General features: G+C 42.1%; 1 protein-coding gene across 1 annotated transcript in view; it reads right to left on the bottom strand.

The window, feature by feature from the left end:
• PHYHIPL (phytanoyl-CoA 2-hydroxylase interacting protein like) overlaps positions 1 to 3,483 on the bottom strand; it is a 58,643-nt gene extending 55,160 nt beyond the window's left edge. The window contains exon 1 of the mRNA XM_050340786.1: positions 3,225 to 3,483. The gene's annotated coding sequence lies outside the window, so the exon portion shown is untranslated. The remainder of the gene's footprint in view (positions 1 to 3,224) is intronic.
• Between the last annotated feature and the right edge of the window lie 24,169 nt (positions 3,484 to 27,652).

Below are 27,652 nucleotides of genomic sequence, written 5' to 3'. Positions count from 1 at the left end.
AAATGATAGTGTAGATAAAGACGGCACTAGACCTTGGAGGGGTATGTTTCTGCAACCATTCCTTGCCAGGAGGTTTCCTCCTGTGGATTTTCTGCAATTCTCACATAACAATTCACTACCCTCTTTTAATAGGGAATAAAAATCTAGTGTTAGGTTTCTGTCTTCTAGTCAAGTTCTGTTTCCATTTTGCCATGACACACCTCTCTGTGAGGAGTGTACCTACCCCTTCTTTCTCCACCTTCTTCAAAGGGCCTTCTTCTCATGCCTTCATCCAGCATTCCTACTCTTCTGAGTGTTATCCTTACACAACTACTAATTTTTAATAATTCCCATAGCCCTCTACTTATGCCAGATGCATTCCTTTAGAAGAAAGTTCTCTGTAATAAAAATCCATCATGACATCACCAGCTGAAACATCACCATTCTGTGAAACTTCAAAAAGCTTGATTTATAGATGCAAATAGCAGCAAACAGAACTGGAGCAAACTCAAAATATATCCTGTAACATTTGGCTTGATCTGTTAGTCTATTTCATTCAAAATGAACACACTGGATTTAATAAGGTGATGTAAGTAATTGATTATTTTGAAGACCTATGAAAACACCCTAGGTTAAGCAATTCCTTATTTATATGTCTTTCTACAGTGCCCACCAGTATCTTACTGCTGGCATGTGCAGGACCCACAGAATTTAACACTTGAGAGTTCTAAAACAAATGTCCTACCAAACCACTAGTTAAACCAGCTGGCTACCCAGGTAAAGGAAATTTTCCATTTAGTAGTAATGATGTCTATTCATTCTCCAGCCAGCTGCCAAAATGGGGATTCTACCCACAGAACATCACTCACGCTTTTAATTTTACCTTCACAAAAACATATACTGTCTTTTATGAAAGAATTTGGGAATGTTAGGCTGTGGAGGAAAAAATTACAGTACTAAATGACAGCGCTATTTCAAACTACAATGACTTACTAAAGTGCTTTGGCTACTGTGAGGGACAAAAATGCTCTTGTATGCATAGAAATTAAGTTTTATGGTTTCCAATGCAAATGTAAGAAGGGTCATTTATACTTTTGTACTGAAAAATAAATGACTTTCACATTCTCTAATAAAATACTTCCAATAAGCCTCATTAATGTAGTTATTTACATTCACAGTTATTGGCATAAGCACGAAAAAAAAAGATAGATACTTTCTCCACCCTATATCCTAAGCCTAAAAGCTTAAAATTTCTTTCTGTAGGGAAATATCAAACAGCAGCATTCCCTCACAGCCAAACTCAAAACATAAAATTACACCTTCTGAATGAAAATGAAGATCTTGAAGTGTTGCTCCGGAAGGTGAGACATCAGCAGGCTGATTTTAGCAGCAGGTGGCCAAGAAAAGCTCAGGCAGAGGTGGGTGTAACATTTTCCTGCCAGCGTGGGGTCAGCCCATCACCTGAGAGGAGCGAAGAGCTCCTGGGGACAGGCCAGACATCTGAAGGGCAGAGGAGTGGGGAGCACAACCACTCTGCAGAGTCCCCACTGCTCTTCCAGCGGGACACCAAGGCTGTGTTGTGTTGCTGCCTCGTTTGTGTTTACCAGAGATGTGACAGAAGAGTCTCGTGCTGCCATCACCAGACTGGCTGCACAGCAAAGAAACTGCAGGATGAATTGCAGGGACTTGTTCTCTCCCATGGCATTCCTGGTGTCCCGAGGACATGGGAGAGCCCCATGAGCCTGACCGCGTGCACATTCCCAGAGATAGCCGAGATCCATCCCTGGAAGATGCTGCTTCCAGCTCTGGCTTCTCTTTTTGAGCAGATCCTACCTAGTGAGTTAGGCCTGGCTTGTAGCCAACCCCTGGATGGAGATCTATCCCGTGCTTTGTGCGTGTTTGATGATGACAGGATAAGGCTTGAGCCACAGCTGTACTGGCCAGCCTGGGAATGTCCTCAGTGTGCCTTCCAAACACCAAACAAGCCTTAGGAGGAATGTCAGTAGGGAAATACTGTAAAATTACATTTTGTATGGAAAGTACTCTGCCGTGACATATACAGTGTTATTCTGGATGAGATTCCTTAATCAAGCAGTAAATAATCTTGTATCAAAATAAGGACAGCTGGAACTTAATACCCTACATAACTAACTTTCCAATATGAATTAAAATGCAAAAAATAAGTCAGTAAATCCAAGCCTGCTGGCCCATATGAGAGCCATGAAAATGGAATTCCATATGCATGAAATTTTTAAAGCCAAATACTATTCAATCTTCATTTTGTAGTGAACCATTACCCCAGTGGGGTTTACTACAACGGGACCTGAAGCAATATAACTTCAGCTGCACATTAAAAGCACCTATTTTTTAAAATAGGTGCCAAAAGAAATAGTCTGAAATGCCACCCAGTAGAATAGAGCATTTTGCACAAATATAAATAAATAAAACTTCACTCAGAAAACAAGCAACAAACAAACAAACAAGTAAACCTTTATCCTTGAGCATCTGGGATCCAAAGGCATTCAAGTCCAAGAAAACAAACCATATTTGAGCTTTGTCACATGCTAAAGAGCAGGTCTAACCATCCCTTCAGAAGAGGGCACCATCTCTTACATCTTTTTCCCAAACCACACACAAGTACTCCCCTCCTCCAAAAATAAATTTTGAAAAGTATTCATTTCACAGAAGTAACAACATCCTTCTGAACAGATGGGAAACCTGATGGACTGAGATGCAGTGAATCCCTTATTTGCTGATTTCAGGAAGGAAAATTCTGGTTTTGAAAGTTGGTTTTGGACAGTTTTCCAACTTCATGGTTTAGGAGAAGATTAACAGTGTAGAAGAATACAACTGCATGTTGATAAATTCTGGAGACATGTGGGACCCAGACAAAAAAAATGTAAGCAAAGTAAACATGTAAAGAAAAATGCGTGTCAGATTTGTCCACAACATGGGTCTTTCTACTGAAACCACTCAGTCATTGCATACTCAGGATCTCATCAAGCCATCAGCTGTACAGTAAATTCTCCTTCTGCTTCCCATAGCACCAATACTTCCTACTTTCTGCATATCTGAGCCTCCCAATGAATCTTATTTTCCCTGCAGGCAGTGGGTGATGTTCTTCCAAGCCCCTCCATCCTTGTTTCTCTGCTCTCTTTATCCCCTTCCTCTCCTAGTTGCTCAACTCTTTTCCAGTTCCCTCTTCTCCCTCTTTCCAATCTCCCTGTGCCCCAGGAGTGCTGTACCTCGTGCTCAGGGTGCCCGGCTGGGATCCTTGCTGGAGGAGCCGCCCTTGCTCCCGCTGGAGATGGAACTTCTCCGAGGGCCCTTCCCCTCACTGAGGGCTCCGCACTGCCCTCCTGGGGCTCCTCCTCCGGCTCCTGCCAGTCCCCTCGTTCGGGCACAGAGAAGAGAGGTTTTGTTGAAAGTTGTGTTGGGGCCTCATGAGGGAACAGTCCTGCCCACTCTGGCCACCAGCCAGACGCCAAAGACACCTGAACTGCAGGGTCAGTAGGAATCCTGGCATATAACAAGTCCCATCCCAGAGCCAGATGGGCATGAGCTTGGAGTTCTGAAGGCAGTCTGCCCAACAAAATCCCTTTGCATCCAGTGCTCCTGGTAGCCTCCCCCTCAGCATTACACTCTCCCAGTACCAGAACTTGGGGAGGGTGAGCAGGAGAGAGGAGGAGGAGGTGGCTGCGCCACCAGACTTCCCTGCTGCCACTGTCATCGCATTTGCATTGCAGGGACATGATCTGGCTGCCTTTGTGTGGCCCTCTGGCAGGAGCCCAGCAGCATTTCTGTGCCACTGCTCACATTGTACTGCAGGAGTATAAACACAGGCTTGTTCAGAGCGCTCTCGACAGCCCTGGAGGAAATCCACGATCGCCCAGTGTCAAACAGGCCAGAGAAGCTGGGCTACTTTCTGTACACCAGCCACTGTTCCAATCCTAATTCCCTGTCTCCTGAAGGAATGTGGAAGTTTGCTGGTATCAGAGAAACAGGACAAGGTAATATGATGGCACTGCAATAAGTATTCTCATTTAGAGCTTGAAACTACAAACTTGTCTTTAATGCTCCACTGTGAAGTGTTTAAACACAGGACAGCGTTTAACATTTCTCAAGACCACATCAAAGTGCCACAGAGATAAATAAATGAGTCAGAAAATACATAATATTTGAGAAGAAAAATAGAGAGTTGCTAGTGTGATGAGAAAAATTGTCTTAAACCCAGAAAAGACCATCCCAACCAACCCTTTTCCCACACTACAAATATTTAAAAGCATAGAAGATGTTATCAAAACTCTAGTCCCTCCTGTCCAATTTCTCTTTGAAGGCAGAATAATCCTGGAAAACATAAAGACAAGATCTTCCACCTACCTAGAATCTCAACACCCTACTGTGCTGGGCACTGTATAGGAGCTACTGGACCATTACACTTGACTTTGCACAGATTGGCACGACCGCACAAACTTCAAGGCCGTAAGAAATAGATCAGTAAAAATCAGCAAGCTTGGTTCTTCCCAGCTTTGAGATCTCTAGACTGGAAAAGCATTCCTCTGTACTTCCTGATCTTAACACATGAACTGGAAGCCCTCTCCCGGCTGAGTGTCCTGCCTCCTGCAGCTCTAGCACAGGCACTGGCCTGGTCTGCCACAAACTCCAGGTGTTCAACTTCCACTGGGACACACCACCCACAGACCAAGAGCTGATGTTGCTCCCACAGTGAACTCTGGGTAAAGTCCAGCAGCTCCAACAGAAGCTGGTGATTGTGTTATAGCTCCAAATTCTGGTTTTTTTTCTAATGTCCTCTCTTAGCACTTTGGCAGAGCTGCTTTGCCTACAAGGAAAGCCTTCCCTGAATGTAGAATCTGGAGTCTGGGAGGGCGTAGGTGTGCGAGCAGGGCCTGTCTGTTCTCCTTGGCCCGTCCCACGTCGGAGCAGGCAGAGGGATGAAGCCACACAGTAATTCACTATCAGCTACTGCTTTACTTGCCTGTAAATCACAAAGTGGCATTTCATGAACAGCTCCTTTTCCACAAAGACAAAAGCAGGATTTTCCCGCTGACTTCCCTGGTGCTGCAGTGATCCGCTGATCAAACTCTTTGGAAGCTGATGCAAATTATCTTTACTGCACTGCCTCCAATGAAGCCAGACAAAGTTATACCCAAGTTTATACTGAGAAACTAAAAAGCTTTACATATTACTGCAGTAGTGTACTACTGTACAAAGAAACATAGTTACAAATGCAAATAGGAATATGAAAAGAAAAAGAATCTTTCTCTTTCCTAAAAGCTAAACCTGAACCCCACCAGGTTTCCACTGGACTATAAAAGTGCAGGCTACAGACTTTATTCTCTCTACTGTTTTCCTGAAATTAATATTGTTTTAAACAAAGCCAACCTTTGAAATTTTTTTCCTATCCCAATTCAGTTACTATTTCCTGTTCTGCATTTAATTTTTAATAAGAAATTAAATATGTACTCTGATCAGAAAATCAATTTCCTTTTGAGTTACTCAAATTTTAAAACTGCACTTCTGTGGCACAGATATGGTGCTCTGATGAACAGAGTCATCTACAGAAATCTTTTTGATAATGGTGTCCTTCTTTCAAATCCAAACATTTCCTTGATGTAGAATACAAATTGAGCTCTAGTGTATAAGTCAGCTGGGATTTCAAAGTTGGCCTTTATACTTTGCCATTAATTAATTCCGTCCAAGAAATTCAAACAAAGATACGGAAAAAAAGTTCTCTAAATACGTTACATAAGGCATTCAGAATATTCTGATTCATTCCCCTCCAGGAACACAGCAGAGTCAAAGAATAGTGTACACAGCATGTTTAGACTGTATAAAAAGCGCTAGAAACTGTAAGAATAGTTTAAAACCCATTTATTTAAAGCTGTCCATTATAAGAGCTATTGTAGAGTATTTGCTAATCAATCTACACTTCTGAGCTCTAAACAATTGTAGGCTTAATGAAGTGTACTTTTCTTCACTTCCAGATGCAGGAACAAAGAGTTTCCCATTAAAAGGGAGGAAATGAAAGCAGAAGGCAGAAGATCTCTTCCAAAAATTACTGGAACTTCTGAGTAATTATATATTGGCTAGAAAGTCAGAAACTCATATTTGGGATCTCCTTTTAGGGAGAAAAAAAATCTGAGAAAGAGACATTCTTTCCCAGTACACCCCATATACACCTTTGAGTCAGGTAGGACAAGCATTTTCTCTGATACAATGAGGAAAGCCTCCAAAATCTGGCATGAGAAACTCATACAAATTCCTCCAAATTGTTGAAATCACATTTTCTTGCAGTTATCACAACACAACTAAAACGAAAGGTGAGAATATGGGTGAGTGGTCAAATAGAGATCTTTCAAGCTGAGTAATCAAAAATGGTTTGTTCTTGGGAGTAAGCAACACAGCATGGAGTCAGAACAGAGCAGGTATGCCAATTCAGCCTGAAAATAAATAAGGAGTTTTCTTTTTCTCAAGATTCACTTACTTCAACTTGTGTAGAAACACAAGGAAAACCTGTCCCCTAATGCTTCTGGCATAAAACTTAATAGCATTCATTCACCCAAAACCCAGATCTGTTCAAATGCTATGTCAGAAAAAAACCCAAGATGGAAAGATAAACATTGTTACAGTTCCCACTACTCCACAATGTGCAGATGCCTCGTCCCTCCTGCGATGTTGTGACAATTTCTGTGAAAGGCCACAGAGCTTAGTTGATACCACATTGCTACCATTAACTTCTGAGAGATTTCCCAAGCCCATTATCTCCTACCCTGAGCTCATTATTCTTTGGAGCACAACTCCCAGAACACTCATTTCTGGCAGCTCCTTGTTTGTGTTAGGATCTTGTATGATCATCATTTTTGTGTAGCCCATCTCATTATTTTCTTGTAATTTTATTTACAGTGCAGTGAGACCAAGGAAAGTCCCTCACCAAACTGTGTACTTTGTAGGACTTAATTTCTAACACTTGATTGTGAACATGCAGCTTAAGAAAGCAAATGTTTGGCCTTTTCTTGGCTTTTTATTTAAAGGTGGACCTACAGTATTGGATAATCTTAGTTAGGTTTTAGGTTGGAATGACTTGTAGCGTTTCCTACGACCGTTTGAGAAGATACAGTTTCTGTAAGAAAGATTAATTCCAGTGCCCATGTGGGCATAGAGGAGCATATATATTTCTATTTTTCTTTGATCATGTTTATGATAACTAAGACTTATGAATCACTTATTTCCATCATGCAAATTTTGAGGTTTTTGGGGTTTGTGTTTAACATGTATTTTCATTAGTGCAATCTGTTTAAATATTTATTGATGCCCTTTAGGCACAGACCCACATGCAGTGAAAGGCAAAAAAGAATAATTTCACTTACATATTGTAGGAATCAGCTACTGGGAACAATCCAAACCCAAACCAAGAAAAGATCAATGATTTACCTCTTTCCTCTCTGTAATAAATTCCAAATGTCCTGATTCAGTCTTTTTATTCTGGCTGAAAACTGAAGACGCAACTAAAACCGTACTGAGACAAAGCCTGGATGCATTGTCTTCTTCACTTAAATATACCCAACCCAAAGGAAGCTGATACTGCACTCTCATAGCTTATCTATCTGCACAGCTTTGTGGTCCCTCATTCAAGAATGTGGATTTTCTCTGAGATATGTGGCTTGGAAATGAATCCGGCACAATATAATCCCTTTTGTTGTGTGATTGCAAAACTTCATCTCATCTTTCATATAAATACAAAAGCTCTGCTACTTCTGCCTCTCACCCTCGGTCTAAATATCGCTGTCATGTTCTATTTTTGCAATGGGTTAAACTGTCTATACTTTGCACCTGATAAAATCAATTCCTGCCTGGAATTCTTATTGCCTGGAAATTTGGTATGGTCTCTCTTACTTATGATCTGGAAAAAAGGTAAATTACTCCAGGAAGTATAACTAACAATGCCAAGGATTTTGTGAAGGATAAACAAAACCACCTGTGAGTAGCAATGAAATGTTGATTTTGATGGGACATGACCAAGTAGGAGCTGTACTCCAAGCTAAAAAGTGTTCATAACTTTTAATATTAACATGGGTTTCAGAGGAAAGAGGAAATTCCAGTTTTCTTAAGGAAACAAAGCTCATTTGATCCCACATGGCTTTGCAACAGATAGACAGATATTCAGGTATGAAAAGCAGGCTTTGCCATCTGTCCATGAAAAGCAGTATCATTCGCTGACATCTGTATTTTTATTGTGACTACAGTTTATGGACGACATATTCTGGTGTGTGACAGCTGAATTACCTCCACGGCACAGTGTGGGATGATGGCCAGCGATGCCAAGGGCTCTGTAAGGAAGGTTTCCATGACAGCATTCTGTGTATCATTGGTATTTTGGAAATAACATTCAGTTTTGATCTCTGAAGTTATAGGTTTTACTACTCCCATGAAACATTATATTCAAGCAGGAAAAAAAGAGCCAGGGCTAGCATGAATATTTTACATACAGCCAGGAACGCCTGGAAGGGATATTCCTGTGATAAACTGCAGAACTATGTGATAAACCACAGAGCTATTTCTTAAATGCAACCTATTAAACACCTTTAATTACCTGTTCTATTCTCTGGCCAGTACCCATTCTGTCTTGGGACTTATTCTGGAGTTTTATACTGCTGAACAGGTTCAGACAGCTGGCATTTCCAGCCTGCTGTCTACATTAAAATATAGAACTTTTCTTGAAAGCTAACCCTGCTTCAAAGCCCAAGAGAAGTTGGTTCCAGTCCTGGGCCAAGAAAAAATAGCTTTTCTATACATTGAAATGTGCTGGCTTTTAAAGCACAGGATCTTGCTCCAGAGAGCTGAGGATGAGTTTAGCACTGAGTGAGAGGGGAGAGTTGGGACAGGAAGGGCCTTAAGAATATTTCACATTCAGATGTTCATAAAAGTTGTTCCAAGTAAGGTTCTAAGCTATTTTGCAGCTGTCTTTTTCTTCCTCCACATTTGGACAGGGATTTTCCAAGGGGTCTGAAAGAGCTAGCTGCCCAGTTCCTATTGAATTTCAGTAGCATTCCACATCGTAACTTCAATGTGCTGCTCTGAAGTCCATGAGATGTGAAACACAGCCTCTGTCCATGAGTTTAAACAAACACTGAGCATCTGTGATTTTTCAAGAACAAGGCCAAAATACAAATCTTATCTGCAGCAGAAGGAGAGATCCCGTGCAAACTTCTGCTAGTTTGGAACTAGGGACTTTTTAAATCCACTCGTGACTTTGAGAAGCAAACTCCACTATCACATTATTGCATATCTGTCTGTAAGCATGCATTTACAATTTATATACAATAACATATCTAACTACTTGCAATCTGCTTAAGGAGCTTTTCTCTTAACCATTTGAATTTCAAAGCATAGCTAAAACTGCAGAAGGATTTTATTTGTATACAAGATTTGAGCTCGGATAAACAACCCACATGGATTCTTAATCTTTTGTGGGCAGCCAGCACCTCTTAATCAGTGTGAAAAGGAATTCAGTAATAAACACAAACTGAGCAACATTATAAAGGCAGGGATTTTCTAGTACATTTGTAGGTATGGCACACAAAATTCTCTCTGATAAGGAAGAGAAGATGTATTGTTTTCCAAAGTGCAGCTTTTATTAATCAATTTGCCCACATTTTTTAGAGGATTATGAGTAAAACCTGAAGATGTGGTGAATGAACAGCACAGCATTCCTCAGCTATTCTCAGGGACACAGAAGAGACCTACTCACATGCTCCATTCCTAAAGTAAATCCCTGAGTGTTTTTCTTTATAAATGTCAGGAGCATTAGCCACTGGTGTCCCACTTTCCTGCATGCTTCTCCATTTCAAGCTCCAAATAAGCCAATAAAATATAGAAATGTACGTTTCCATCCTTACAAATGCCTTTAGTAGCCCTGCACCATATCAGTTTTTCCAGGACATGGCAAGGAAATGAGCTTTTTGCTTCTGTTATGAGGAATGAACGGATCTAACTTGTGAAAAGGTTGTGTGTAAATGATGAGCCTGATATCCTTTGATAACAAGCAACATGAAATCAGAGCTTCCACAGGAATCAACAAGAGCAAGATGCACTGGTGGCACCAGAGTGAACCCAGCACAGCACTTACTTTGCACTCAGCCATGGTAAGAACTGGTGTGACAGAGCAGGGCTGGGAGAGAGTCGAAGGCCCCTGGCACAGCCCTTGCAGGGAGGGTGCTACGTGTGACAGTAATCTGTTGCTTCTCTAAATGTACAGCAAGAGAAGAGGTGAGAGAGAGTCCTGAGGAAAAACACAGAGATGGAGTGGGGAGAGGCTAGGCTTATTGCAGGAACCTGCTTCACCCAATGGACGAGGAAAGCAACACTTAATCTTCCTCAGGGTCAGGTAGAATGCTCAAGAGAGGTGCTTGGTTCTAGTAGTTTTCTTCCAAAGGAAAGGCTGTGGGGGTTTCTGAACTTGTAGGCTGATCTGCTTTGCTATTCACCTGATTTCTACCTACAAGTCTCATCTCACAGGCTGGTTTCATGTCCTTTGAAAAGGTTCTTTGAAATCTCTTGGATGAAATTTGGAGAACTTTGGTCTGGGGGAAGGGGCACTCTCTTCCATTTTTGAGGAATGCTAGTAATGACAAGAACAAGCTATGGTAAAACAGTTGATGGGATGCCCCTGGAATCTCTGTTACTGTCCTGCATGTAGTGCTGTACATTGCTAATTCAGCTTATTCATGAAGTCAGAGCAGCACCCACTTCCACAGTTAAGGTTTATTACTTTACAAGAAAGAGAAAACGAAGAGGGAATGAAGTGCTACTCAACCCATCCTCCCCATTTTTCTCCCCAGGCTTTTGTTTACACTTTGAAAGTGGACCCTATTCTTGTCTTAGGTACAAAATATCCATTTCGAGGAGAGCATGCAGGAGGGCGTTTGCAGATTCTTTGGGATACAGAAGCTACAGAATTTTCCAGGTAAGGACGCACTCTGAGCCCACAGAAAGGGTTTCCACTGTGCCCTGGATCCCCAGCTCCAGAGACCCTCCTCACACAGCGTGGTATGTTATGAGCCCTATGGGTCTGACAGTTGGCTTCTCTCTGTTCCTCAGTCCTCTTTGTAGCATCACTTTGGAAAACACTGTGCACAAACTGTGGGACAACAATCAAACCTACAGTCAAGGGCAAAGTAACACTTGCCAATAGCAAGTTTTGATAATAAAATGTTCCTGACGCAGACAATCTGGATATAGAACGTGTTCAAGCCAAAGTCACAAATAAAAATGAAGTATGAGTTAACAAGCTGTGAAGGAAGCCAAAGAGGATTTTTGACTGTCTGCCTTTCTGGATATCTTAGCACCTGACAAGCTTTTGAGCTGCCTTGCCCACACAGACTGTCCTGCACAGGGGAGGCTGGAGGAAGGCTGCAGAGGGCAGGTACAGGCAGCACCATGGGCAAAACCAGCACCACGTTTCAGCAAACTAGAGCATGTACGTGTGCAAAGCACTTAGATACTTTATTTCAAAATTTACGTGTCACAGAGAAGTGAAGACAGATGTATCTTGGGAAGAGTTTTACTTCTGCTCAGGATATGTTGGCAGCATGGGCCCTGTTATTGTGCACTTAGCAAGTTTCCCTAAAATCAAAACCTTAAATCAATGGGTAAAGTATGCCAATATTTTGACAGTTCAGAGATGGGTTTCTCTTATATTTTGGGGTGGTTTTAATTTTTCTTACCAATGAAAAGTGCAATGAACCCTTGAGCTGTAGAAAATACACCGTTAAAAACCACTTTTAAACAGACACCATTTTATAGAAGCTGTTTCAAGTCCTGTGGCTCCCTGCTTGTTTTGGTTCCTCTGCCTGACTGCAGTGAGAGCCAGCTTTGTAACATCTGACACCTACAGTTCACTCATCAGCAGCTATTTTGCTTTTTGTTCAGAAGAGAATACCACGCAACTCTAATCAGAGTTGATGCAGATCAATGTGAGCCTTTGCTTTCATTATATTTAAAGGGACATACGATTTATTGATTTGTGTATCAAATTTTAACACACGTGTTTTCTGTGCTGTCTGCAGTCAGTGCAGCAGATCTGCAGATCCAAATGTCACTTGGTATGAAAACAGAGTAACACCAGGAATATGATTAAGCAACGACATTGGCATACCACACATTTATTTTATGTTGCCTTCAAGTTTTGTAGTATGTAAAGATGTTTAAGTTACAGCCTTAAAAAAATCATGGAGTCTGAATGTTCTTGCTCTATGGGGGTTTATAACATGGTTGCTTGCTTGACTTAAAGAAGATGTACTATTTCTAGGTATTTAAAAATAATTTAAAATAAAAGCTACTTTATCTTGTGGTGTTGATAATTAGCTGAAACAAGCAAAGAGCTGGTTAAAAAAATATAAAGCCCACATACTCTGCTGCCATATATCCTTTGCTCAATATGCGTTTTTCTTCCTGTTTTTCCTAAACAATGCAGTCTGATTGTACATCTGACACGAACTTATCACTAGAGTCAGGAATTAGGCAGGATTCACCTCACTAGCCAAGCACAAGCATGTACATGTTAGAGATTTAGTCCAACAACCATCTAGGCTCCCTCTACAGACAATGCAAGTGGGAAAGGCAGCTCATTCCACCCCATTCTCAGCTCGGGATCCCCTTCAGTGACCAGCTCCACTTACACGGCTGACCTTGGCTACACACCTGAAATCTGTAAAGCAAAGTACAGGAGGTATGGATCCCAGCTGCAGTGAAAGCTGCTGCTTTTACTTAAAATCATCTTTGCCTCATTTCCCCGGTGTGACCCAGCCCCAATACCTCTCTTCAGCGATGCATTACAGCTGACTTGCGTGAGATTAGAGCATTCCTACCGTCAGGCAAACGCAAGGGGGACTTGCTGAATCATGCCCTCAGTTTTAAAGATAGACTGATGTTCACTTGTTAAAGCTTATATGAATTATATGCCATCCTTAATAGGATTAATTAACACAGTATTAAGGACAAAGAGCAAACCAACAGCTGTAGCACCTCTAACATATGAAGGGGGCTTTTAGCACCTTTCATCTTTGCTGCTCCTTTCCTTGAAGTGCAGAAATATCATGTTTATTTCCTCTTGGAAACAAGGAAAAGGAACATGGAAAATAAGTTAATAGTTATGAATGACAGCATAATTGTCCACTTGGAGGTGTCATTACCCACTAATAATCCATGTTTTTTCCAGGGCATAAAGCACATCCATTATATGTGTATTCCTGCAAATGAGCAGTGCTAGAGCTGGGGACAGAGAACAGCAGTTTTACTTTTGCTGGGTGAATAAAACCATGATCTTGTGTGAGTGACTCACTGCTGTTGTGTAAGCTTGTAAGCATCTTTGCGTGAAAGATGAAGGCATTTGAGATAAACCCACTCGAATCAGTGCTGTCCTCTCAAGCTTGAGAACATAGTTCTGAGGAGGACAGACTTGAAATGCAACAAAATTCGTGCTACTGTGTTGCTGGAAAAGAAATCCACCAAAGATCAGCCAAGAAGTATTCTTTACTTCAACACACAATTCAGCCTGGCCATGGAAATGCCTCTGGTTAGTATTTCTTTTTGAACTATATCTCCAGTTATGCAGCATTCCAGAGGGCAGGTGTGGTCATTCTAAACCTGTTTTAGGGAAGTGGTAGGTCTCAAACACACCAAAGGGCAGTCTGTTTCATGGTAATATTTTTTAGAATTTGTTTCAACAATCGATTTCTTCAATTATTATTTTGCAGGCTTAAAGGGAAAGCTTTTTGGTTTTCCCTGCCTTCATTTTTCACTGATCTTGATCTTTCGGGATTAATGTGTGCTCATATGAATCACCACTCACCACCTCTGCCCAGCACTGCTGTCACAGGCTGGGTACCTGCACTGCCCCCGTCCTCCTCTGCTCAGCCATATCTGCTGCTTGGACTGCCAGGGAAGGAGAGGAACTACCCTGGCAGCCCATGGGCACCCTGCCACCAGGCCCTTTGCTCCAAGATCCCTGCTGCTCTCTGTGGCTGCTGGACACATCCCCACATGTGGCCTGATGCATCTAGAGGAGCTACTCGGCTCATGGAAGCACCCATAATTTCCTGGGGAATGCTGATGTGTAAGGAGCCTGGGAAGCAGAGAGGTCTAGAGGTGTTCCCTTTGTAGGAACTGTATTTCATATGCAGGAATGTAATTCCCTTGTCACAAGACTGAAGGTAGGTATGGCCTTTATGAATTTAGAGCTGTTATTTCTGGCACTGGTTCTCGGTATCTCACCAGTCCTGGAAACCCTATTAGCAGGTACTGCACAGATTACATCAATTGCAGCCAAACAGGAAAAATCTTGCAAAAATTTATCATCTTGCATATGCAGTCTTGCCTAAGAGATGACACAGGAAAGATAATACAAACTTGAGAGACAAAACTCGTTTAACAGGCCCTTATTCTTTAGTCATCCAGGACAATGTGTTTCTGTGTTGGCTTTGCTTCCCTGGGCAACTGTGCTGAAGCTGGAACGCTTCCCTCACGCAGCTCAAGTGCTGGTTTCCATTTTGTAGAGCTACATAATTCGATTTGCTTCGGTGGTTCAAAAGTTCAGTGGGGAAGGACTCCTGTGGAGAGGAGAGTGTGAGCAGCTCTCCCTAACAAATGGGTGCTTGCCTTGGAAAACAGCACATGTCTGTTCGCATGCATCCAAACTGCAGGATGCTGGAGCGTCCCACCGAGAGCGAGCCTGGCAGGGGAAGTGGCTTAACAGATCTTTCAGTCACCAGGAGTAACACAAACAAGAGCCAGAAAAAGCATTTTGCCATTTAAAAGGAAATCATTATCTGTAGTGCTTGATAAAGTTTATTGTACCAATTCGTGGAATCGGGAGGGAAAACAGTGCCCGGTTGTTCGAGGAAAGCATTCAGATGTAAAATCTGTCCTCAGCTCTGTGGTGGTGTTGTGACAGGATAGAGACAAAAGGATATACAAAACACACAGCTAAGAAAGGGGGAAGAAAAGCCGGTAGCTGAAAAGAATCCCAAAAGACTGTGCTGTGTAAGGACAATCACGGTGTGAGACTCGGAAGGGAATCACCCATGTCCAAGTCCAAATCCAGGGCAAGAATTAGTGCAAAGGCAGCAGTACTTGGGGTATTAAAATTATTGTGCATTGCTAAGGCCAAGCAAAAGAATTTTCAGAGCAAATGAATAAAGGTGAAACATACTGTTTGTTTCCACAAACAGAGAAGGTCAAAGCAGTGTCATTCCACAAGCATCCCTACGGATCATAAAGACCTTCCTCAAAAGTACTGTCCTGCTCTGCTCCTGCTGGAGTTAGAGACCTCCTCAAGTTAGAGACCTCACTAAGAAAGAAGAATTAGACCTCTACAGGAAGCACAGATAAGATTTTTTTCCACACTATTCTACTACAATTATATGCTATCTCTTATCACAAAGGGTTTGAAAGATATTTAACAGGCTCTGCAGTGTTAGCAGGACCATTCAGCTGCCAGTGTGTACAAGCTTCTTGATCAGACCACAACAACAGCCAATCCCTCTGCCAGGAAATGTGGGGCAGCTCCTGGGGACACTCAGAAAGGCAGAAGGGGAGGGCAGTGCCCAAATCCACATGGCAGGCAGTGATGTCATGGTGCTGTATAAATTCATCTGCCTACTCCAAGGTACACTGAAACCCAGCTCACCATGAGACTTTTCTGAAGCCCTTCTCGCTCCTCATGGGCTTACGGAAGAACTGCGTGGAATGGTACATCGTGGAGCATGGTACAGTGCATAACCTACTGAAGAAGCTGCACTACCTGCTGAGCTTGGGCAGACCCAAAGAAATGATTTAGAGCTGAAGTTACCTGAAGGGCACTCCCAGCCTTTTAAGCCCTGTGTTTAAAATGTCTGTTTATGACCTCTTCGCCTCCCACACAACATAATAGGAGATAATTTGTATGAAAAAGCCAGATGCTGGTAGAGAATGTTGTGAGGTCAAAATGTTTTATACATGTGGTTTTAAAAAAAAGCAGTTACTAAACTGTAATTTACATAAAGTGCTCTTAACGTTGTTTTTTAAAGGCACAGCAGTCCTAGAAATATTCAAGTTGGGTGGTCAGTATTTGTGTTACAGTTTCAAGCAACTGGTGGAAAAAAGGAACAGACAAGCCATGAAAGCTTAAGCCTAACTTTGGCTGCTTTTCTGGCAAGAAATCACTGCTCAGCCTGAAAATGTTACCATAGTCTACAAGAAGAAAACTGCAGATGAAACGGTATCTCAGAGTATGTTGTCAGTTTTAATATATGAGGTCTTTATCATGAGGCAGAACTAGGAAAAAAGCCCAAAACCACTGAGGGCATTGTGGCATTTTTTTCCCCGTACAGTAACAAAAGACCTGCATGTTGCTATTTGTGGTTTGTATTTTTGCACCAGGAGCATGTGAATTTTGATATGTAATTATTCAGACACGGGACAGGAAACCTGAGCCAAGGATAGGCTTTATTCCTGCTCTGAAACTGCCTTTCTTGCTGGCTTGAGATTGTCGAGGAATGGCCCTCAAATCCTGGAATGATATTCTGTGTTCTCATGTCAAACAAGGTGCAAATACATTAAGAGGAAAATTGTGTCACAAGCCACCTTTAGTCACTTCACTCACTTGCAACTTTTTTCCTCACCACCTTACAAATAAAGAAATAAAAATGTTTCTAACAGTAAGGATAGCAAAGCCCTTGAGAAATGACCCAGGAAAGAAACAGTGCAGTGTTTAAAGAGAAGCTTAAACAAACACATATCAGAAATGTGTTTAAAGCTGGAGGAGCTCAGGCAGAGCTGCTACTTTGCAGCTGGGGAGACAGAGGACAGCTCTAAGGCTGTCAGGGTGCCACTTGAAGGTGCAAGAGCCCAATACCTCCTTTTTTGCCTTCACCAAGACAGGAACTTTGGTTTGGGGGAAGTCCCAGAACTGACAGCCCTTCACCAGCCTAACCTGAAAATTTATCCCTACCAAGATGCGCTTTGCTCATTGTAACAACAAAAACCAAAGTAAGATTAAAAGGAGAAGATTCACCTCTCACCATAGGTCATGGGGTGTTCAAAAAGCTTTGTAGGTTCAGTCAGGTTCACAACAATGCTAATTACTCTGGTGATAAAATTGGGTTTTGTGCTTTCTTGTTTTGACTATTTGTACTTCTTCAGCTGCAGTTCCTGCATAGCAGCCCATGTCCCTCCACAGCTGCGTTCCAACAACAACAAAAACGACACTGTGCGTGGGAAGAACAACAGAATTCTACCTTCTTCTCAAAATCTCTCCTCTAATGACCTGTTTGTGTGCAAGAGGTACCTAATGCAGCCAGGCAGCCATTTTCTGCACCCCTCAGCACAGCCAGAGCTGATGGGTTTCTAGAGTTCAGCTCTGGTTGATTCATCCTAAATGCTGCTGAGTTCCTTCCTCTGCCTGCAAAGGGACAGCTCTGTGTCCTCATTTTCACTATTAGGATGCTTTTGAAAAACTCTCCATTATTTAGGACTTTGAAAACATGCTGTCTCTTCAAGCATAAAATGTTGGCACTGATAGACCCTGAGGGCTTTTATACAGTAAATTGATCATATTATTTTGTTTAAAACTATTGTTCTAAATACAATCAGAGGTTTCTGGCACTCAGACTGTGTTCATTTTGGCCTCATCACAGCTAAAATTCTGACTTGAAGCCCATATAAATATTTGCCCTTTTAGCATTTATTTTGTTTTTAATCATATTCATAGTTTGTTTGATTGCTTTTTTAAAGCAGAAAAGTATTTACAAATCAGATTGAACAGATCACTTTGCTACACAGTTTTGCCACAAATCTCTGTTCTGCAGAGCAAGATTTACTGCCAGATTTTTCCGGCAACCTCTGTAAACATTTACTTTACTGTCCTATAATTGCTTTAACATGTATTTTCATGCACAAGCTAACTACTCACCATTAATTTTATTAGCAGGAAGATTCTGCCTAATGCTCAAACTCCATAAATTTTTACAGTCATTTTCATTTACTTACATCAGTCTTAGCAAGTTTAGTATTGTGCTTTGCAAACAGACTGACCTCCGGCTACCAAAGTGAGCCTTGCAATGAAACACCAACAGGTTTCAGGAACATGTCCCAAACCTATTCAGAAGAGATCCATTTCAGCCTTTAGGCACATGAATCTCTGACACTGATTTATCCAGGAACAGTGTTTCCCTGTTCACATTTTGGGGCAGATGTTGGCTGTAAGTTTGGGTAAGATGAATGGCTGGTAAATTAATATATGTCTGGCTTATAAAAACAGAGTTCAGGTTTTTCTGAACAAAAGCAGAATTCATTTTTGGATGGACTTGAGCCTGTGCACTGACTCTCCCCACATTCACAGGCATGCTTTGGCAAACACATTTTGTAGTGAGCTAACCCAGGACAATAACATGGAGCCTTTTAACTCAGCATGGCTGGTGCAGATGAATCATTTTTCAGTGTGTTCATAGTGGCAGGCATCCCTTTTCACAGTGTATGTAGCAAAAGTTAGCATTTACTGTGATGTGAGGGCTGCACACTGCTGTGCTGTGATGCTTCTGAGAGATGGGCAAAGGCAAGGGAGGGGGACAGCACAGGGCTCCCAGCCTGCAGCAGGGTGCAGCCCCCAATCTGCATTCACCGTGTGTGGCTTAATGCAAGATGCAGCACATTTGAGACCACCTATTTTAAAATACCGACACAGAAATTTATCATAATTATCATGAATTATTGCCTGCCTTGCCGGTTCCTGCAGTAGCCAGTGGCTGGTTCTGAAACTATAACATAGCCTCAGTGCTATGGATGGTTTATTGAGGTCAGGATGGGAACACTGGAAAACCCACAGTATTGCCAACTCAGAGCAGCTGCTCTGCAAACACACATGACTCGGGTGACCTGAGGCTGAAAATCAGGACCTTTCAGAATACACAAATCCCAAAAACTGACACACCACAAATATCTTTTGCCATATGGCACAGGTGCATCAGGAGATTCTCCAATGCACACTCAAAATCCTACTCAGTGTCTTTGCTCTGAAAATACTTTAAAAAAAATAAATCTAAGTATACACTGTCAGATGTCACCCCAGCTTTTAAGAGAGAGAAGGAATTTATCAAAATAATGTCTAAAGGAAGGTCTAAATTTTTCTAACTACAGTATTTTTTTCCAGAAAATAAAATCATGTTTCAGCCAGTTCATCTTGTTATACAAGAACAGAATGTGCTGGAGTTCATCATTATACCCAAACAGTGACGTTTCCAGTGTTCTTTACTCAATATATGAATGTATCTATACTAGAAAGATTTAAACAGAGAGCCAGAAGGGAAACAAGCAGGTGTAGACAGACCTGCTTATTAAAAGCTCCAGAACTGAAAGCAGTGACTTTTTGTCAGACTAAAGGATGTTATGCTGAAAGGCACCAATAAGGAACTGAAGCAGAATATTTCACTCTCTTTGACATCCTTTTGCATTTGCAAGTCACTGTCACAGTCAAACATACCTGCCTTACTATTTGCACTCATCTGGCTGCAGCTTCCAGCTGATGATCCTCCTCATGCCTTTCTCCACTAGATCCAACAGCCCATTAGAACCCATTAAAGTTTTTATGTGTTGTAATCAAGGCATCCCTCAAGCCTCTTCCTGATATACTAAATAGATTGAGCTCCTTAAAATCCTCCCTCTGGAAGGCATTATCCCCAGCCCTCTAATCAGTTTGGGAATTCTTACTACTCTCTGCCTGTTTCCTGGCTGCTGCTTTTTTTTTTCCATTTGTCCTATTTTAAAACCATGACCAGACCATCTTCCCCAATACCAGTTTATTAAAGTATACAAAACTGTATCACACTTTTTTTTTTTTTTCGTATTTGTTATGCCTCTTTTAGCCACCTCTGGATTTTTTTTTCCCAGTGCTGAATTCATATTAAAAGTTGCACACTGGAATATTGTCTTAGTGGCCTGTCATATTCAGCAATAGATACAGCACTCCTTTCAATACACGTTGCTGGCAATCCTTGTCCCTAAAGATGAATTCTTCCAATGAATCAGTTAATCAGTTTAGGAAGTGGCTCGGATATCTCTGATACCCTACTCATCCTGTTATTTAATATTCTACCAACCACTGTGTTATCCCATTTTTAATGCTTACTCTCAGATTATGGAGAAACTGCACCTCCAACTGAGCCTGTGCACTGAAGTGCACTTCACAGATTTGATTTTGCAAGGCTGATTGAAATACACATCATGGTCAAAGAGTAACCTTAACTCAGAGGCTGAAGTCAGCTTTGTCTGACCACAGTAATTACACTCTTATACTTCAGTTCTCTCTGTCAGAATTTTCTGTTCCGAAGATTCTTCTTGTTTTTCTATACAAAATGAGAACTGCTACTTCATTTTTTTGGAAATGTCATTAAGCAAATTCCCCTCTCTTACAGAATGATGGTGATATTCCTAATTTTTTTTCTGCTCCTCTTTCGCATTTCAAAACTTTTCATGTATGCTCTTTGATTTTCCCCCCACTTTTTACATTCTGTATTTCTAATTCTTGACTTCATTTCCTCCTAAAGTAGAACATGCCTTTAGCCAAGGAATATTGGCTTTTTGGCCATCTATAAAAATCTTAGAGATCTTTGACATTTTTGTATTTGTGTCATATTTGTCATTATTTTTGTTCAGCTCTGATAAAGCAGACCTTGGAAATCAGTCACCATAGACAACAGTGACTGGGACAAGTCCTCTCTCCATTGGATCACATCCATTACTGATGTAATCAGAGCATGATCATCACCAGCTTCTGTGTAAATAAACACTCATTTCTGGCCCACCAAGTAACTTTTTTTACTCCTTATAAATTAAACTCTAAGTTCATCTACTGTGTATAAAGAGCAAGAATTTCAAAATAGAAAATGTGGCTTTAGAATTGGGAGCTTTAATAATGCTCCACTTTGGGTGCCTAAGAACTTTGACATGTGAGCTTAAGGGTCAAACTGACCTTCTTCTGTAAGCCCTGATTTTTTTCGCCACATTTTGGAGAGTAACTTGGGAAATTATGTATCATGTTCTCCCATTTTATTTAGGATGCACAAAAGGTTCTCCACCAGTATCTTCTGTTGGGCTTTGCAGTAGTAATGCATTTGAATCAGGACTAATCTGTTCTCATTGGCCAGTGTAATTAATACAAGCAAAGGTCCCTATAATTCTCCAGTTAACAGACACTTGCATCATCAGAAAACTAATTCAGATTCAGTCCCTTCCAGGTTCCTAATTTTCACTAAATATTATCTGAATTCTGTGCAGACCAAAGGCTTTTGATAAACTTGGCAAATTAAATGGTTCCAGTTACCTTAGTACAGATTGCTCCATTCTTCATGGCTTAAAATCCTATCTGCAAAATCCGAATGACTTAGAAACACTGTCATAGAAGAAAAAGATAAGCTGCTTATGGTAGTTTGAAAGTCATGTTAGATTACTGTAGAATCTAACTGTTTTCCTGGAGGAAATCCACATGTGTGTCATTTGTAGCAGCTAGAATTGGGTCTCCTCGTTATTAATGCAGTTGGGGTTGTTTATGCAGCTGCTGTGTGTCCCAGCACAGCCCTCCCTGGCAGCACAGCTGGGCATCTGCAGCCATCCCCCAACCTGTGCTCAGTGCTCTTTGCACAAGGGAGGTGCAACTGCTAAGCCAGAACCCTTCAGAGAACTGATCTTTTCCTATGCCATCCCCAGGTGCAAAGCTGCGTAGTTCATTTTATGAGTGACTAATACCTTGCATGACTATTTCTATTTTTGTTCCTCGTTTCAGTTGACAGATTACATAAATGTGTTGGTACAGCTTTACGTACAACATGAGAAAACTGAGTTTTCAAGCAGGTTTTTCTGGAAGCTCAACAAAGGAAACCGATAGCAGGGAAGAGCTAACATGAAGAGGAGAGGGAGGCTCAGATCGGTGTGTAACGGTAAGACCAGGAGACAACATGATCTACTACCTATTAGCAAGGTAATTTTTGCCTGTAATTGCCTTCTTTTATTCTCAGTGCTGAGTGACACTAAGTGTATGGAGAGACCTGATGAATGTGAGTTGGAGAGAGAAAGGAATACAAGAGCCAACAGTTTGCACTCTCAGCCCAGACAGCCAAGTGGATCCTGGGCTGCGTCAGCAGAGGTGGGGCCAGAGGCTGTGAAGGTGGTCAGAGGCCTCTCCTATACAGACAGCCTGAGAGAGCTGGGGTTGTTCAGCCTGGAGAAGGGAAGGCTCTGGGAGACTTCACTGTGATCTTCCAGTACCCTAAAGGGGATTATAAAAAGGAGGCAGAGGGACTTTTTATAGGACAGGTAGTGACAGGACAAGGAGCAAAGGATTTCAACTGAAAGAGTGCAGGTTTATATTAGATGTTAGAAAGAAATTCTTTACTCAGAGGGTGGTGAGGCACAGGAACAGGTTGTCCAGGGAAGCTGTGGATGCCCCATCCCTGGAAATGTTCAAGGCAAGGTTGGATGGGGCCCTGAGCAGCCCAGTCTAGGGAATGGCATCCCTGCCCATGGCAGGGGGCTGGAACTAGATGATCTTTAACATCCCTTCTAACCCAACCATCCTCTGATTTACCAAACCTAAGTGCCCAGTCCCTGACAAAATAGTCCCATTAAAAACAATACCCTTGGCAATCCCAGTTAATTGCTACAATAGTCAGCTTCCTGACTTTTCCTGATACTGAGCTGGCAGTTGCTGGGGCTTCACCACTGACGTGCAGGAGGAGTGTTTTGATCAGCACGAGTGGAGTGGTAACACACAGCTCCACAGACCTGCTCGGAGCAGCAGCTTCTCCCCTGCTGCAGCGAGAGGCCACGATAGCAGCCTGTGCTCTCAAGGTCAACATGGGAGAATGAAAACCATCTCACAGCCTGGAGAAAGCAGTCTTGCATTCAAAAGGTGTGGCACTCCCAGCTCCTTAACGCTGCTAATTGCCAGCCTAAAATGACTAGTTAATTATTGCCAGGAGTCTAGCCTTCCTACAAGTGTGCCCCAGCCCAACTGCTCAGGAATGCACTGGACAGGAGAGAAGGATGTTTAGTGAAAATCAGTGTGTGCTTTTGTGTTTGAAAGCAGCTTAGTGGTTAAGTACAAAAAATATGCACCAAAAATCACCCCCTTTTCAGATGAGACAGGTAGTAGGATGCACATAAACCATGATGTGTACTGCCTGTTTTTCCAGAGACTGCACCAACTAGGACATTATTTCAGAACACCTGATATGATCAGAGAGCTCTCCCATCAGGCCTTCAGACAAGGACAGGTGTCGTCAAGTCAAGCCATGGGATTATCGTCACTGGTTAAACTGACAGCACAAAAGGAAAGTAAGGCAAAGAAATAGCAGAACACCCGTAAGAAAAACGTTATGAGGGACAGATAATTTTACTGTAGCTAACAATGAACAGGAAGCAGCATCTGCACTGAAGCAGAAAAGGCAGTGAGGGAACACAAGACCAGTGACTGTGACTGCAGACTCGCTGAACTCACTGAGAGCCACGACAAGAGAGGTACAGGCACCTGATGCAAGATTAATGATGCTGCCTGCAGGACAAGGTTGGAAGCAAAAACTGCCAAAGGAAGCAAGCAAGGAGTAAAATGATATTACTTAAAACGTGTATAAATAAAATACACTGGCAAATAAAGAAGCCATGGGAATACCATAGGAAGTACCCTAGACATTGGGTAGGAAAACACTGTATCACTGTATCAGCACCTCGCCCTGCACCAGGAATCATGAGGAAAGGACATTGACAAATGACTCCATGCCTGGACAAGTAAATCAAGTTTTCTACTCGTGTATGCCACGGAAAGCTGCAGCAAAGAGCTTCTTGTGTATTTTTCACCCTGCTGTGCTGTCTGCATTTTAGCTGGGAAACCACAATTCACATGTGCCAAAGCAACAAATCGGAAGTCCTAAGGAACAGAGCTCAGCAAAATGTATGTGCTGGAGTAGACAGACATCTGATCCAATTTTTAAACCCCCAGTTTTCCCACACCTTGTTTATGTATTAGCCAGAGAAAAGACCCAAGGTGAAATAAATGTGTTATTTTTTTTCTTTTAATATATGCTCTGATCAAAACACAGGATGAAATCTCTGTGCTGTAATTGGCACTACTCCAAGCATATTTCCTTTTTGAAGTCAGTCACTAGTTGAAATATCACTCTTCTCTGTGGCCCACAGTCTCTCTCTGCAACAACAAGCTACACGGGTTATTTCCAAGGCCCTTGTTACTTTTGGCTGTTGCAGAAATTTTTCAGCCATCATTTTTCAAATTGAACTGGACACTTTCAACTGATATGACAAACTTTAGGCAGGATGTCTTGTGTCCCCACCTCCTCCATGTCTGAAGAATTACCGTGAGCAGAAAAGGCTGATTTGCTTTCACAAGCTGCAGGCACGACAAGTTAGCACTGACTGCAAGGAATGGGAACAAACTCCTGCTCGCAGGCTATTTCCTGATGGACAGCAGAAAAGGACTTTCTGAAAAAGCCTCTTATTACACAACGGTAAAAAAAAAAAAAAAAAAAAGACCTGAGTTAGTAACACAAATAAATTTGTTTCGCACCCACAAGGGAAAGAAAACGGTTTTTGCACATCTTGAAAATGTTTTGGTAGATGCCTTGCCCCCAGAATCATTGTTCTTCTGTTCCCTTTTGGCAGGTCTCTGCAGTGCGTTGGTGGTACCCCCCTGCTCTGTTTCGTCCATTCTGTCTGTGAATGACAACTTGTTTTACTGGGGTGTGACCAGCCGGTCATCTGGCAAAGACTCCAATCCAAAAAGCCAATCTCTTTCTAGCTCAAACCTGCAAGGCTTTAATGAGGTCTTGTGGAGAAGCAGCAGTTACCAGAGATTCATTAAAGATGAGGACATCCTCACACAGCTACTAATTGCTCTAACTCACTAGTTTGTGTTGTTTGTGAAAACTGGAGCCTGCAAAGCGATGCTCTCAATTTAAATTTTTGCAATGCTTTGTGCCTGCTTTGGAACTTTCCCACTCTGCCCATGAATCAAAGCAAACAACGGATTTATTTTCTTTTTTTATCATGACAGAAGAGAGTTATTCTGCACAACCTTGTCCAGATAAATATTCAATTACTGGAAGGTATGCTATTGTAAACTTTCTGAGGAATAATTATAAAGGTATCATCAATATTATGTCCTGTGAAGTGTTTTACTACTGGAATACAACCTTTCTAAACATTCATGTGGCAAATACTTTGCTGCTGTTTGAATGAAAATTAGAGTAAAACCCTAGCCTTTTAAGAAGAGACGGGGCAAATCACTACTGCATGAAAATTTGTTTCTTCAGTGAAGTCAGAAGCCTCTGGCATATATTGGCTTTGATCTCATAAAAAAAAAAATCCTTTTTGATTCATCTGCTCATGTTTTTTATGCACACAATAACTTCCAGTATACCCAAATGGTCCTTAGTTCTACCTTGCAAACTCATTAAAATATGGCACTTGTCATTCATAACCTACATATCAAAGTTTACCTTTGAGGGTGTTTCAATGAAGGACCATATAGATCAGAGCTGTTAGTGCCACTCACTTTGCTTAGAAATGTCAGAATCAAACCAGCAGGTTTTGTCTCAAGTGTTGGAAAATTCTCTCTCAAGCTGCATTTCTACAGACAGCTAACAACCTGAGAAACTGAAGCTTAAGTAATTCCATTAGGAGCATTTGGGGATAATATTAGCAGAGTTTTGTAGATTAAACACAGCTAGAGATTTTAGATCTCAGAAGGCCACGTTCAGAACAGGCAAATGGCAAGAGATGCCCACCTGCATCTGCCTGCTAAGCACGTGTGACATTGTACCTGTGAAAATCTGCCTGCAGCCCCGGCTTCTCCTCACCCGACCTGCTCATTCAGGCAGCAGCTGGGACAGGCACCTGACAGGCACAGGAACAACTTAAGTTCTGCTTGTTTTCCTAGGTTGTTTTCTTCTCTCATGGAAATATTTTGCAAATATGAATTGGCACCCCAACCAGCTTTTTCTAACTTACTGTAAGAACAGACTTGAAGGAGGGGCAGATTCCCAACAAAGAAGATCTGAAGGAGGAGAAGGGCTTTGCTCCACAGTGTGGATTTTCCTTGAAGTGTCTCACTGGGCCATCTGTGATCTCTGCTCTGAAGCTGGAGATGCTTTTGAAATAGCAGCTATGCAGATGCCCCATTTTGATGCTGAGAATCTGTACTGGTTTAACTGTTTCTAGAGAAATAGCTCAAAGCTCTTCTTGGCTGAAGGACTGTCAAGTGTCCTTCATGGAATGATCATGGTTAACAGCTTTGCACTACAGGAGAGCCATGCTTTCACCAAAAGGATAATGAATAAAAAACTGTGCAAGAATGTAAGACAAACACCTATGTGGCTATAAACAAGAAGAAAAGCAAAACAAAACTTCTGAAATACAGTTATAAAATTCTAAGCTACAGCTCATAAAGGTCAGGTTGTACAGGTGTTGAACAGAGAGACTTGCACGTGCTGTTGTGGTGGCACTGGCTGAGCATTTCACGTTGGCCACTCACCAAACTGCTGTGAGGTGCTGGGTTGCTGCACCCCCAGACAGCTTTGTCCCAGCTGAGCCTCAGGCTCCTGCTATGCTTTAACACCCTCTTCCCACTGGAGGATGAGTTTGGTTTCCAGCTAAATCTGCAGGAAATTTGTAATAGCTGGGAACTAAAATACTTTTCATGGCATTTTGAATGTGTCACAGGTTTTACCAAACGAGTGGCAGGTCATCACAGAAACAACACTCTTCGGATAAACAACGGTTATCGCTAACTCTCCTTCCCTTTCCTAGTCCCCGAGGGTCTGACAGTCTTAAGGAAAGCAGGATTTCCTTTGGCTCTCTGGGTTTCTCTCTGAGCTGCTGGATATAGCTGGATATAGCCTGAGCGAGCAAAAACCCATTGCTGCTCAGCAAGAGCTCCCTGGTGAGCTCTCATCAGCCACCCTCAGCAGGCACCTGCGAGTGGCGTTGCCAGGGTGACCTCCTCCCCAGCAGCCCATCATGTGTCAGGAGAGCCACGGTTTAGCTCTCGCTGGTGACAGCAATTAGATTCTGACAGTACAGCACTAAGCCAACAGCTCCATACTGCAAGGCTTTAGCGAGCTCCCTGAGAATGGGAAGCAGCCTCACAGTCAAAATGGAGTTTTCAGTCCCATGGGAAGGCAGACAGAGCTCTCAGGTGCAGAGTCAGGATGCAGACCACGCATGGACACAACTCGGGGTGGCATCCCACAGTGGAGATACAGGAGCACCTAAAGGTGAACGAGCAGCACAGAGTTCCTCAGAAATGTCCTGGGAAAATCTGCTTCCACAAGGCAATCAGTCACAAACCGAACAAGCACACTTGCAAAATCCGTTCACAACTTCCAAAGCGGGAAAGGAATGCTATTTCCCTCAGTGTACTGCACGGTGTGGAGTGTTGTCTTAACACTTCTTACAAAATGACTTCAATATTGTTTTACTCAGTCTTCTATTCTACTTGAAATGGCATCAAGTCTTAACAAATATCCAGCAAGGCACAGGTCTTCCTGCTGCATCCTAGGAAGGCCTGCACAGTCCCTCTAGGCTGGGCTCAGGGCTCCAGTGCAGGCTTTAATAA

The sequence above is a fragment of the Myiozetetes cayanensis genome, unplaced genomic scaffold (genome assembly GCF_022539395.1).
Source record: "Myiozetetes cayanensis isolate MyiCay16 unplaced genomic scaffold, myiCay2020 scf10, whole genome shotgun sequence".
Lineage (NCBI taxonomy): Eukaryota > Metazoa > Chordata > Aves > Passeriformes > Tyrannidae > Myiozetetes > Myiozetetes cayanensis.
The sequence above is the reverse complement of the archived record's forward strand: the minus strand, read 5'-3'. Positions and strand labels throughout refer to the sequence as shown.